The following is a 13,163-nucleotide window of genomic DNA, read 5'->3' on the forward strand; positions in this document are numbered from 1 at the left end:
AGGAATGACCCCGCTGCAGCCAGGGGAACCCAGGCCACCACCACAGCTCCCCGTGAAGGAGCCAGCACGGGGCAATCGCCGCTGCAGCCCTCGCTGGGCCTCTGCGGTTGCAGGCACGGAGGAGCCTCGGGGAGGCAAAAGGGTTATCTCACCCAGGGGAAGTGTTCCCAGAGGGTTTTGGCTGTTATGCAGCTTCCCTGCAGCAAGTCCTGCACAAGAACCTCTTGCACAGGCGCTGCAATTAGAGGTGTCCAAGGAGGCACAACATCCGCAGTGCTCGTTGCTTAAAATCCATCAGCAAGTCATCGACAGAAGATATTTAAGCCACAAATTCATCTCACCACCGCTCAACAAACTCCCTTTGAGAATCTGGGACCCCATGCCTCCTCAGCTGCCCTACTTTAGTCTTTAGCAAAACAGTTCAGAAACGGGGAATCTGCAAGGAGCATTTCTGCAGGAGCAGCGCTGTGATTTTGCTGCGCCGTTCTGCTCACAGTCGGCTGCACCCACAGCAAGGCCACAGCTACGACACTGCAGCGGCGCTCACCAGCGATGCAGCCCCCTTCTCCCTGCTGTGCTGCTGCAAAAAGCCCAAGCGAGAGCTGCGGCTCCAGCATTCCCATGGCTTCCCCGGGGGAGCTGCATTTCCAACCCGAGCCCCTTGGGGGATTTTTGCTGGGTCCTGCAGCTTCCATCCTGCGAGTTTGGTTCATTCCTGGAAGCTGGGGGGAAAAAAAAAAAAAAGTGATGGTCTGTTCTGAGATACCAGGCTAGCGATCCTTCTTTTTCACCACCTATCCCAGCTCTTAGTTTCAGTAGGAGAAATAAAGTTGTGGAAAAAGAGGTAATTCTCTAGGCAATTCTGTAAGAAATTTAGCGGATGTTGTTTCTGGGTCACCACAGCAAGACCCTTTGCTTAAACGCTTCCACCAGCGGTGCTCCTCTGCTCACGGCAGGATGAATCCCTGCCTGTTTGGAGGCAATCATTTAGGGAGTTTCCTTTGAGAAAAGCATCACATCAAGCAGGGGCCATTTCACCTCCTGATGCATCTGTAACCCCTAACTCCAAGCAGCTAAGTGATGGTGTAAAGCCCCAGTCCACAGTACCAGGGGAGCTCAGATCCCAACGCCACAGCTCTTGGGTCTCCGCGTCCCACTCACCGCTGCACCTCTGCTCCCTGTTAGCTGCTGGGAGCCAGTTTGGTCACACACAGCACCAGTTCCTGCTGGGATGCGTACAGGTTGTCTTGTTTGTACAGAAGCTCCTAGATTGTTAAGAGGATCTTTCAGACCAGTAGATCTCAGGTAAAAAAAAAAAAAAAAGAAAATATCCCTGTGCCCCAAACCAGAGGCTCCTGGCTGCAGACTGTCAGTTCAACACCCATCTGCTCTCCAGCACGCCACGGGGGAACTTCCATGTAGCTCATAAACATTAAGCTTTGGGGATCAAGACTGAAGGCTTTCTGCTGCCTTTCAGAGCCCACACGAACCAAGAGGGGCACCAAAAATCACCACGAGCAACTCCTGCAGTGGACAGAGCTGGTGCGGGCGCTGCTGCCCAGGCAGCCCCGTCAGAACTCTGCGGGGCAGTGGGAAGAGCACCCACGGGTGACGAACCATGGCATGGCCTGGGCTGGCAGAAAGCTGCTGACAGCAAAGTTTACTGGCGTTTTGTGTTGTCAGAGAACCCAGAAATGCTTCAGCCACAGCAGTATGAGGAAAACACAAGTCTCCTTCGGGAGAGACAGCCCTTGTCTATATAAGCTTGTCTTTTTACCTGAGCATCCGTAAGATTAGACTGCACCTTCACAGCCATCCTGCCTGACTTGCCTTGCTGGGTACAACAAACACGAGCATTGTCCATGACTTGGAAAAGTTCTCAGTCCTGCACTACTCAGCCTGACCAGAGAGGCGAGTATAGACACACCTCGCAGACTTATATAGGCCTACGTAGGGCAGAGCCATCCCAGAGCACCTTGGAAGTTCATACAAACCCAAGGTAAAAGGGGAAGAGCCTGAAAATCATTAAAGGAGGAAATAGTCTCATTTAAAATAAGAGAATGGATTCAAAACCACCACAAATTCCCCTTAAAATCATCCAGTAATTGAAGGTTTAAGAATTTTAAACCTGGTTACTAAAGACGTACAAGGAAGAGGTTTAAGTCAGAAGCTTTAAAACAATTTAAGAATACATCCCTCTCTCAGACCTCCATCTTCCAAGCCCTGCTTCTTGATGATTTGGTTCCCAACACTATAAATCAACCTGAAAAAACACCCCTGACCTCAAAACATAGCCAATACAGAGCAAATCTGGATTTCTTATAGCATCATGAATGTCACTGAGCACATGGAGGTCTGAAGCTAATGAGAACTGGTACAGCAGATCTGACATCTAAGGGGTGAGGATATCTGGTGAGTAGAAAATACTCAAACTAATACAGGAACTGAGATAAAAAAGTCGATGTATACCCAAGGCAGACCCAAAGTACCAGCACCAGCAGCCCAAGTATCACTACCAGTAACTGGTAAATAACGTCACGGAAAAAAAGCAAGGCCATTTAGTAAAGGAGTGGGATCTCAAGGCAGAACGCCACATTTAACCCATAACAACCAATTAGACCACAAAGAGGCACAAATAATACCAAGGGCACCCAAAGCTATTACCAAAAGCCTAAATTAAACTAGAAAAAACAAAACTGTTAAGCACAGAACAGGTACAAGTCCTGACCATCTGGACAAGAAAGCGGTCCAGAAGCTCATACACAATGATAACTTTTGGAGAAAGAACAAAATTCCAACTCCAAACAAACCACTAAGTTATATCACAAACCCAAAATGAAACAATTAAGAAAGACTACAGAGAAAGAATCCTCCTTGGGTTCCTGAAGTCATACTGTTTGCTCTCTTTTCCAAAGATAAAACAGAATCCATTAGGGAGTCTCCTGTCTCTGGATAGAGACTGAAGAGCAGGAGCTCACTCACTGCCAGCCAGTTCCAAGGCTAAAGTTCCACCCAACTTTATCCAAAACTAGGCAAGTTATCCAAGAAATCAAGGAGGAACTTGGAAAAGACCTGGGAAGTCTTTTTCATCCCCCTTATTTACAACTTCCTACAAGTGCTAAAGTCTGAACTGAGCACCACAGGTGTCCCTCACCCCACAGCCCACTGTGGCTTTACTACTGCAGCCCTTGCAGCGATGCTGGCAGTGCTGCAGGCACTAACACCCCTCTTGCTACCCCATCGACGTACCTAAGGCAGCCAAGACTTGCTAAGCACACCGTAACTCACACTGGCTCTCTTTACAGAGTGAGCTTCATCCACTTGGGCGCTAAGTACATTAACTGCTGCCCAGCTAATATTCACTCCCGATCAATGACACACTGAGGAGCCCTGCCAAGATGACAATCCTGCCTCTTAAAAACATTCCTCACATCACTACACAAATGGCTCTTCCCCTTCACCCCAAACCCAATCAGCATGTGGAAAGCCTTCCACCGTCCCACAGAGCTGGAAGCACTGGAGCAGTGCATTAGGAGCCCGATGATGTAGATGGTACCTACACACCCTTAGGAGTGGGGCCACTGGTGCCATGCTGGAGCACCACGTGCCAGCATCTCCTGCAGAGCCCAGGCATGGAGAGGTGGGGGTGGGCAGGAGAGCCATTAAAACTCACTACTTCTTGGTGTCTTCAGGGAATGACTCCAGCAGAGAAGGACGCAGAGCAGTAACTGTCTTTGCTGTGCCTCGTTTCTCTCTCTCTCACAGGCAGCAGAGGTGGAGATTTTCCATGGATAACCTCTGGAGATTTTCCATGGATAACCTCTGGAGATTTTCCATGGATAACCTCTGGAGATTTAGTGATGCACAGGGACCACAGAGTGAAGGTGTTGGCTCAGCTGCTGATGCACTTGCTTTCAAAGCATCATGCTGCAACACAGCATAGAAAACACTTTCCAGCTCGTAATTCTTAGGGTTGTCCTAAACTAGTTACTAGTAACCTGCATTTGCCTGCTCACCTTCAACTGGAGCACAAGGGAAAGACAAAGACTACGTTAACCAAGAAGCATAACCACCAAAATTGCAACACCAGGAAATAGAAAGCTCGCCCCGCAAACAAAAGAACCCCAGCAAACCCCCAAGTTTGTTTTAAACTGCTATTTTCTTCCCCCGGTCACAGCAAAGCCTGTGACACAGTGCCTATAAATTTCCTCTAATGATGCAGCAGCGAGGCAGAGACCCATCTGTGCTTCAGCACAGGTGAGACTTTTCACTATCATGTAAGTGCAGGCTGCCTTTCAATTACACTCACCAGCCCATTAGGCAAATTAGATTTGCATACGGGAGGATAACTAGAAAGTCAAGAAATAAGCCCTGAAGTAAAATACGTTTTATAACCTACATATCCCTGGGAAGATGTGGACAGTAAGTTTGCTATTCAACCCATGGCTGTGTCTGATGTTCATGTTCTCCAGGTTTCTGCTCTTGGCACTGGCGTATTTATGAAGATGGTCTCTCCAGCCTGCAGAACTAACGCCAGACAAAGACATCTGCATGCTCTGCATCCCCACCTCCCTAAAAATATGCCCATTTCTGGGGGCCTTTGCATCATTTGTAGGTTCTGCCTTGCAGCATGCTTGATAGTAGATTAAAGTATTACTGGCCCCAGGGAATTTAAATTGATTCCACCTGGGTTTCAAAAAAATACACCAGTAAACTACAGAATTATTTCCAGCACCCTAAGAAGGTGCACCGGCACATGGTGCCCAGTGGTGTGGCATTACACTGGTGTCCCATGTCACGGAGGACATTTGTGTGGACTAAACGGTTCTGCTCAGGTGATCCTGAAGAATTACTCTGCCTGCACATACTTTTTTTTCCTGGTAAGTGTATGCAAAACAGAGACAACCTAGCTCATCTCCCAGAATCCAGATGGCACTTGCAAACCTTGTCTGTGTATCAAATGTTGTTTTTTAGATCAAGTGTCCCTGGTTGACAACACAGAACTTCACGATGCTATCTTTAGAGAGGCTTCTCTGCAAAGAAACACCCTTCGAGCATACGTTAGAGGGAATATGCTAATGTGGCAGGGTGTTTTCAGCGGTCGCAAATGTATCTGTTTCTGGGAGCTCGGATACCCCAGAGCAAGCTGAGCCTGGCTGAAGATGAAGGGTCATCCAGCTTCCCTTTTAACACCAAGCCCTACAGAAAAGATGCGTCAATAAGTTAAGATTGCAGAGAAAGGTTAACGTACACCCCTGGAGAGATACAGAATGAGCTCACAGCAAAGTCCACTCACACACAAGAAGTATGCTTACAAAAAGCCCTTCTAAGTGAGTTAGAAAAATTTTTTCTGAAAACAGAAAAATCCGAGACTTCTCATTCCTTCATTTCTTCTACAAGCTTAGATTCTTACCCTACTTTCCTGTTCATCTAAATGCAAGGGTCTGATTAATAAACCAATGGTTTTCTTCCTCAAGGTCTTAATTTCCTCCTCCAGATTTCATGTAAAGATAAAAGAAGTACATGTAAAATAACTTTTTTTTTTTTTTTAACAGCCCATTAATAAAGAACAAAACTCTACAAAACTTTCAGCTTCACACATCCCTGAGATGGTAATGTTACCCTCAACAAAAAAATCACTAGTAGTTGTTAAAAATAACACCACCACCAACCCTGAGTTGTTTTCTATGCTCCTTAGCTCCAAGAATAAGAATCATTACCTGCCTGTGAAAAAGCATGAAAAACTCCTGACCTGTATGTACTCCCACTGAGCAGCAAAATGGCATTATAAAAGCCGGGAGAAGACAAAAGAAGGCTACAGAAACAGAAAAGGTTATGATACAGCTCATCCCCCGGATCAGAAGGTGACACCAGCAGCAGCAACGTGGCTGAAATAACCCCTTGCACCCGCTGCTGAAAAGAACATTTCAGAACAGTGACATCAGGTAAAGCAGCTTCTTTTGAAAAAAGAAAGTGATCCAGGAGGTAGCTCCTTCCATATTGCAGGCGCTCACAGTAAACACCATATGGCCTGTTAATTTAATTAGGGAGAAGAAACCCCTTAAGTTTGAGATTTGACTTTGAAGGGTTTAAAACAAGTATCAGGAAAATTGCTCAAGATACTCTATTAGGCTGTCTTGCTGCCTTCATCCATCCTTCTGACCCGATTTAGCTGGTGGCCCTCCCCACACTGCACACCACCTCTAAGGGGCTGATTTTCTTTCTTTTTTTTTATCCCTTTTTTTTTTTAAAAAAAAAAAAAGAAGTCAACTACCAGATGTGCACAACCTACACCGTTGCTCCCCAGGAAGATCTGGGTGGTCCACACTGGACAGCCAAGACGGGACAGGTCTGTATCAGGAAGGAGGTACATGCAGTAAGTAACCCAAGTACTTCAGTTAAACCCATCATCTCAGATACCAACGAGAATTTTTATTTTAATTCCTCCTCACAAACTACATTGGCAGGTCCCACCCATCAAGGCAGGATAGACCTCAAAGTGGAAGTCAACCTGACAAATGCCAAAGAGCCAATGCTGAGACACAAAGTCTCAGGACACATCCATTCCCCATCTGTAAGTAAGTTTGCATTTGTAATCTTGAGGTCAACAAACGAAGCCCCAGCCGTTCCCAGCGGCTTCTCTATCTGAGCAAAGACTCACTGCAGCATCTATTTCCAGATTAGCAAGAAGGACTCTTTGCCCTAAGGGACTGTGTTATCTGAATAAAAAGCAATTCTTCATTTTGAATGTGTCTTCCATGTCTTGCTGTGAGGAGAGAGAAGCACATCTGGGATCTTTTCTAGCTAGAGGTTTGCATACGTGTATCTGCACTGCAACATGAGACTGCAGCACCACTGTCACACCGGAGCACCCTGCCAGGTCTCAGCACGAGCTGCCCAGGGCTTCCCAGCGCATCACCAGCAAGGGAACAAGACAGATCCCATGGAAGTGGCTGCTGGGGCACCACCAAGAATGCAAAGACACCAAACCTACAGATTATCTATGAAATAGCCTCACAAGCCGTAACGGCTGAGGGTTATGGGGCTTTGATGGGTTTTAATCTTCAAGCAGCCTGCTCAGGCCCAGACAGCAGCATGCAACACCTCGGTCATGGTGCTTCGAGGCTCCTCATCCCCCAGCAAGCTGCTCCGTCAGGAGCCACCAGCACAGACCTCATCAGCTGCAATGCTGCAGCATAACCAGAGACCTTTTGGGAGGCCCCATGCGTCATAAGGGAAACCCCAACATTTCTTCATAGAGGTATACACTCCAGCTGACTGACCTCCAGACCTGGACAGGGCTTTGTCACCCAAATTGCCTGGACAGAAGCAAAGGAAAGCGATGCCTCCAGCGTGGAGACAAGCTTCGGCTCTCCTCCCTTCCTGCTGGGCACAAAGTAGGTCAGGGCTGCGTGTGCTGGTCCCCCCCTCACAGGGCAGGACCCACCTGCACTCCTCGCCGCTGATGCTCCGTGCCTCTGCAGAACAGGCTCATTTTCAAGCCCTAGCTAGGGCAGCAAGAGATGTGCCCCCCCACCCGTTACCAACTGTGGCACGTCTCGCCTGCAGGCAAACCCAGGCTGCTCCGTTGCCACTCTGCCAGCACGAAACCCAGAAGAGATTTCAGGGGTCTGGGGTTTCATGCAACCTGCTACCCTGCAGATGAATCATACCAGGAGAAAATCACATTGTTCCTAGAATTTTGTAACCTCAGTTGGCGGGCAGTTTCTCTTTGGTTCCTCTCAACAGCTGACTACACTTACAAATTAACAACCCAGTTAGTCAATTATTTTTTTCTTTTTTATCCAGACCCAGGTTGGGATCTATATGTCCCTTTAATAGGTGTGCCACAGCAATATGCCAGACATCACAGCTTCCCATTTTCTAGTAAAAAAAAAAAAAAACAAAAAAACACCAAAACCAAATAACCAAACATCTAAAGCCCAGCAGACTTCTTCCTGCTAGCAAGAAAGCCTCCTCTCAGGACACTGCAAAGGTTTAATTTACTACCAAGTGCCCTCTGGTTATTTTACATTTATGGGGTGGGGGCTGAAGAAAGGAAGAAAGCAGGGCGAGGGTGTAATTAGCTTTGCTTGTAAAATGTTCATCCCAGTTGTAATAGCAACTGGAGCCTATCGGGGGCTTAATAGATTTCAGGGTTTTGTGCCTTGCAAGTGCTGAGGTGTCTGTGTGGGGTGGGGGGGAATAAAAAAGGGGAAAAAAATATTAAACAAAAATCAGTAAGTGGATCCTACTTCTTGCCACAACCCCATATGGAAGTAATCAAGCACAAGGGTGGCAGCTGGGGCCAATAACAGTCACCTGCAGTTGAGGGACATGGGGGTTTCGGATGGGTTTTTAATGCTAATTTCCTGGAGAAACAATGAGGGAGCGGGCTCGGAGCGGCAGCCGAGGGCGGATGAATAGGGACCAGCCGGAACAATGGCTGCACCTGGTGCCGGGAGCAGCGGCACAGAGCCGGCACGCGGCAACAGCGCACGGCACATCTGTTCCCCGCACAATAACCCGCTCCCCCCAGCGCTCCTCCAGCATCCTAAGTAATACCGGGTCTTTAAACATTCACAGCTTGCTGCGGAGCAACAGGTTTGAGCTGTTTCGGGGCTGCAGCGTGCTCTTCCTCCTCCTCCCCTCACTTGGGGCAAGCTCAATGATGGTTATCAATAGTTTTGGGGCTTTCTTGGTTTTTTTTTTTTTTTTTTGGGTGAGAGATGCCTTTGAAAGGGATGGCTGTGCAGCATCCCATCAGGGTGTGGCGTCCTGTTGCTGGAAGGAAAACGGACTCTTCGCTTTGTAGTTTCCATAGGACTGGAGAGTAACCGAGCAGCAGACCTGCAACAGTCCTGGTTCTTCCAAATAGTCTTCTGGCCACCTGCAACTGTCCTCCTTCAGCAGCACAAGTCCTGCCGCGGACACAAAAGACAGGACTCCTGCAGCCGGGAGCGCACCAAGGAAATTCAATACACATTATTCTAAAACCTTAAGCTTGGCTTATAAAAATGCCACTGCCCAGCCCAATAAAAGGCATGATAGTTACACTTTAAAATGCTTTGAAACCTCTGAAATTGCTATTGTCCTTTTGGACATAAGCCGCCAACACACAAAGCGGCACTAAGGTCAAGGTCTTGCCTCAGAAGATTGCTTGCAGACCCAGGAACTGAACCCAAGCCTCTAGGTACTCCGCTTCAACTGCGGGATCATCGCTTGCCAGTTCTTCCCAGCTTCTGCTCTTGCTCTAAACAAAGGTTTTTCCAGCCATTCCCTGAATGCTGCATGAATTAAGACAGTCTCCATCATAAAAATAAAAGTTGAACAGGCTCCCGGAGACCTGCAGTGATGCTGCCCTCAGGGACTGCTCTGGAGTGTCTGTCGAAACACATTTCATACCCAGCATCTAACAAGCAATCGGATATGGAAATAGTCACTAGATGCTAGGATAAAGGCAAGCTTACAATCTAGCCCAGAACAAGTGCAGATAAGCCAAACCTTATAATGGGAAAAAACCCAGTAGGCAACAGATTACGACCATGTCCCAGTCAGATTTAAGAACTCGCCAGCACTGCCTTAAATCTGCTACATATGCCCAAGTCCTCAAACGACTTTATTCAGCTATCCAGTTATACTATAAACATTGCACATGCATGTCAAACAAATCTTGTTTTTTGTCCAAACCCTAAAAAAACAGAGCTGGAAAAAACAAGAGGCCACCTGGCTCGCCCATCCCAGCACATAACCGTGGGAGAGCACTGCCTCCCGCAAAATGCTGCTGATGGTTACTGCGTTTATGGGTCAATTTGTGCACCAGGCAGCTAGCTGCCTTTAAAACTCAGCTCCTGAAGTCAAACCACGCTCTTTCCTTCTTGCCTACTGTCCCCCAGTGATAACCTCTACAAGCCAAAATCCACCATGAGCGACACAGGACAAAGCTCTGTAAAGCAACAGTAAAATAATTTGGGACTCCCATTCGATCTGACAGACAAGGCAGCATTAAGAAGTGAAACCCTGCTCTCTTGGGGACACTGGTCCTGTAAGACTAAGAGGAATAGAACAGAAGGAAAAAAAAAAAAACAAACCCAAACCAAAAACTACAACAAAAGCCTGACCCACAGTTCACGTAAGAAAAGCTCCCTTCGTTTTTGGCTTCAGCGGGTTTAAACAAGCCTCTGCAAAAACCAGCAGATGCAACTTGCAAAAATAGCAGCATCTTGGAAGTAAGCAGGGGCCATGGCTCCAGTCCCCGGGCAGAGCAGAACCCGACTTGGCAGCACTGTTTTGGCCTTTTCACTATTAAATGGAGTCTCTGCTCTTTTCCTCAGGGCATTCCCTGTGTAACAGACTTCTCTGATTAACGATTTATTCTCCTTGCCTTTAGCAATTCTGCTCCTTCCTCAGACCCTTCAAATCATTCAATCGGCTTACTGCACTTTCTTGTTGGCAATATTTGTTCAAACTACCTGTGCTTTACCCCTTTTACCTTGTTTCTTAACACTGAGGTCTCTTAGTTTTGCATTATTTGCAGATTTCTCTAACTGGTGGATGTGCCGGGGTAGGGATACCCGGCTGGGGAAGGCCCACAGTCATTTAGGTGAAGCCTAGGTAGTCCCCAAAATCAGATTAAACATCTTCTCCATATTAATAATGAAAATCAGATTATCCAGCAGACAATTCTGAGAAAACAAGACTTCCCTTATAATAATTTTGTAGAAATGGGGCAGCACATCCAACTCGCCATTGGGTTTCAAGCTACCCCCTTCCCCAAAATACAACCACCTCCCTCACCTAAGCGCTTATCTCATCAGACACCCCAAATCCTTTCCAAAAATAAAGGAACCTGAGAAGAAAAAAAAAAAAAAAAAGTTTCCCGCAGGGCTTGAGCAAGACACCAGCAAATTAGTTGTTTAACGGCCAAATCATGCCCCCCTGATGCCGGCAAAACTTCCGTTTGCTTAATCAGAGCCCGACCTGCAAAGAGACTGCAGGAGCAGATGCTCCAACACGCTGCGCTGCGTTCACGAATTCGGGGAGTCTTTGGGAGAGCCGCAGCAGAGGAGCACGGCTCTTTCCGTTCAGATATCATCACACCCTGTACAGCTTTGCTGGAGATTTTCTGGTTTTCATTCCTCCTTTGTGCTGGAGCACTTTAAGATGTTGAAGTCGCAGAGCATTAGGCAGCACACGCTCCTTCTGCCTCCTCTCTGGGGACTGCGAGGGACACATAGGAAAGTGTTCGGCATGTCTGTAGGAACAGACTTATAATATATATATTTTTTAAAGCCCATATGCAAATGCTTGCATACTGAGAAAGAAGGAAAACCTTAAGGTGGCACGTGCAGCGGCCGAGCCGGACGAGCACGGAGCTGCAGCCCATGGAGCAGCACAGCACCCTGCCAGGGAGCCCGGCCAGGCTGCATCACGTTCTCCCTGGGGAAACCCTGTCATTTGGCACGCTTAAAACTAACCCAGACAAAGCAACACCAAAGTGCCCCAAAGGGAATCCTCCTGCACCAGACAGCCTAGCAAATATTCCTCTCTCTTTTTCCAGCTCCACAGCAAACAGCCCTCAGCCACATTTTAGCTTCCCAAACTTTGAGTGCTGATTTTGGTGCATCTCCCCTGGCTGGGCAGGATTCCTCCGGTACATAAAATGGACTGCAAGTACTGTCGCACCGGAGCCGAGTGCTGCGGAGGGAGAAAAAGCCAGTAATATTTTGCAGAGCTCACACCTGGGGCAGTGGCTCAGCAAACATGCAACAGAGGGATCTTTACAACAAGCTACCCCAGAAGGTCAGAGGAGCAATTTCAACTGCTGAACCTTCCCAAAAAATGGAGGGGGGGGGGGGGCAGGAAGGAAAGTACAGGTTTAAAATACATACGCAGGATCAGGAATTACAATGGAATAAGAGAAAATACAGCAGTCTGCAGCCTGACAGCAAAAATATATAGGGCAGGGAGGTCTTTTCCAGTATCACAAAATTATCCGAGAGATTTAGATGCTGGTATCATCAGTTGCTGCTTGAGGAGTGCAAAGACAAAAAGGGAGCAGCCTCTGCCACAATGCAGAGAAGCACTGAAAGCACAGACAAAATTAAGGAAATTTGGGAGCCGATGGAAGAAATCCACCTCTGCAGATTTGCCCCCCTGGCTTCAATATCAGCATGCAGAAATGAGAGTAAGGCTAGCCACAGCAGAAAACCACATTCTGCTAAAATACACAAAAACCTTCCTGCTTTTCCATTTCCCCAGAAAATGCTGAATCCCAGCCTTCTGCTCATGGGGGGGGGGAAATAAAAATAAGAAAAAAAAAAAAAAAAATCATTCCATAGCAACATAGAGAGAGCTCTAATGCAGCTCTCCTCAGAGAGTTTGGTATTTTTTCAGCTGCAGAATCCACGCATGCAGCCCGCTCCTCTATTGAAGTTTTCCCCCGGCAGAGCCACTGCAGTCGACCGGAGGCAGGCTGGGTGGCGAAGCGCTGCGGACGCCGCTCCCACCCTCTCCCTCTACCTGCGCTCAAGGTTGAGGCTCTCCCCAGACTGCCGGCAAAACCCACGTCGCTCTTCAAACCCACTTGGCGGCACAGAAGCTAAGCATCCCCCCCCGAGCATCCCCCCCCTGCCCCTAGATATGCTGCGCCCTACCCAGTCCCGTTTAAAAATAGACCCATCTACGGCTTACCCTAAACAGCAAGGTTGCAACAATCCAGCTGCTGTTGAATACACCTAGTTTCTTTGAAATACAAATAAAAGCGCTCTTCCTCCTCCTCCGCTCCTGATCTTCGAGCGCAGCCGGAGCCCAGCCTGCCTTCTCCTTTCATTAGCTGGACATGTGTCAGGTCCCGCACATCTGCGATTTCTCACTGCCTGGAGCCGCCTGTCCGATTCCAGGGAAACACAGATGGATCCCAGATGGGAAGGTCCTGCCAAACAGACCAGCTCTCCACCTTGCCAGAATACCCAGCTTAGAGGCACACACCCTCGGCTCCCTGCCTGCTCCCTGCCTGCGCCGCGCTGCTGCCAGGCTGCTCGCCAGCTGATGTCACCAAGCACACACCTACCAGCGCCTCGCAGCCGGGCTGACATTAACTTGTTAAATACACGTAATTTGTTTATGGCCGGCAATAACAGCGAGACGGCGGCGGGGCGGCG

At 48.0% G+C, this 13,163-nt stretch overlaps 1 protein-coding gene across 3 annotated transcripts in view; it reads right to left on the reverse strand.

The window, feature by feature from the left end:
• The window catches only part of CBFA2T2 (CBFA2/RUNX1 partner transcriptional co-repressor 2), a 62,140-nt gene that overhangs the window by 26,472 nt on the left and 22,505 nt on the right, over positions 1 to 13,163 (reverse strand). The window contains exon 1 of one of the 3 annotated variants that reach the window (XM_033003635.2): positions 12,694 to 13,002. The exons of the other annotated variants lie outside the window; for them this stretch is intronic. The gene's annotated coding sequence lies outside the window, so the exon portion shown is untranslated. Of the gene's footprint in view, positions 1 to 12,693; positions 13,003 to 13,163 lie in introns of those variants that run through there. 3 annotated transcript variants of the gene reach the window in all.

Source organism: Tyto alba, unplaced genomic scaffold, assembly GCF_018691265.1.
Source record: "Tyto alba isolate M040663 unplaced genomic scaffold, T.alba_DEE_v4.0 Super-Scaffold_33, whole genome shotgun sequence".
Lineage (NCBI taxonomy): Eukaryota > Metazoa > Chordata > Aves > Strigiformes > Tytonidae > Tyto > Tyto alba.